Here is a 1,067-nt window from a genome sequence, read left to right on the forward strand (position 1 = left end):
ATGAGAGAGAGAGCCCATCCTGGTTCCACAGCTCTCTACCTTATTTTTTTGAAAGGGCCTCTCACAGTCCGAAACTTGCCCCCTGAATGGACAGGATGGCCAGTAAGCCCCACGCAGTCTCCTGTCTCTGCCTTCCTGGGCTCTGGAATTGCAGTCATATTTTACTTTCTATATTTACATGGGTACTGGGGATTCAAACTCAGATCTTCACAATTGCATTGTAAGCACTGCACTGAGTGAGCTATCTCCTAACTCTAGTAAAGAGAATTTTAGCATGGGAAGATAGGTCAGTTTTATTTAAGGAAAAAACTGAGCACTCCTCAAATCTAATTTTGCAACAAATTATAATGTTTTCCCATCTTCTCATGAATGGTTGAGAAATTCTTGCCAAACATTTTTAATAAAAAGTATAATCTTATTTTAATTCACTGTTATAAATAATTACAAGAAAAGAGGGGTATAAAACCAAACAGCAGCAAAACATGACCTACAACTATGGAGATCTGACTCTTGAGCCTTCTGTTCCTGGCACCCATCCCCCTGTCTTGGGTGACCTTCCTTTCTTCTTTCACACTTAGAAGGAAATGGCCTTTCCTGCCATTCTCAGCAGCTATGCTGGGCTCCTAAATACAGCTGTGCATGTCTTATGGGACATAATCTAAGTTTTGGTGACAAAGAGAGGTCTTTCTTAGGGCAGAGGACATCCCAGTATCCACAACCGTGGAGCAGGAAATGACAAGAAAGGAGGAGGAGAGTTGGGAGTCTTATCTCTGAGCTCTCCATGGTCAGGAGTGCAGATGGGCCTGAGTGGGCAGGATGGTCAATTCTTCTTGGAGATCGCATAGGAAGCAGGCAGGGAGGAGGAGGAGGAAGAGGAGGAGGAGGCTGCTTGTGGACGTTGTACATCGTGGTGCGCACTAGGCTCCGCACCACGATGTACAACGTCCACAAGCAGGATCTGCCTGCTTTTGCCTTCCTAGTGCTGGGATTAAAGGTATGTTCTATCACAGCCTGGCCTTTGGACACAACTTTTAAAAGATGAAACAAATGGGTGCCATTGAGTCCTT

The sequence above is a fragment of the Mus pahari genome, chromosome 16 (genome assembly GCF_900095145.1).
Source record: "Mus pahari chromosome 16, PAHARI_EIJ_v1.1, whole genome shotgun sequence".
Taxonomy (NCBI): Eukaryota; Metazoa; Chordata; class Mammalia; order Rodentia; family Muridae; genus Mus; species Mus pahari.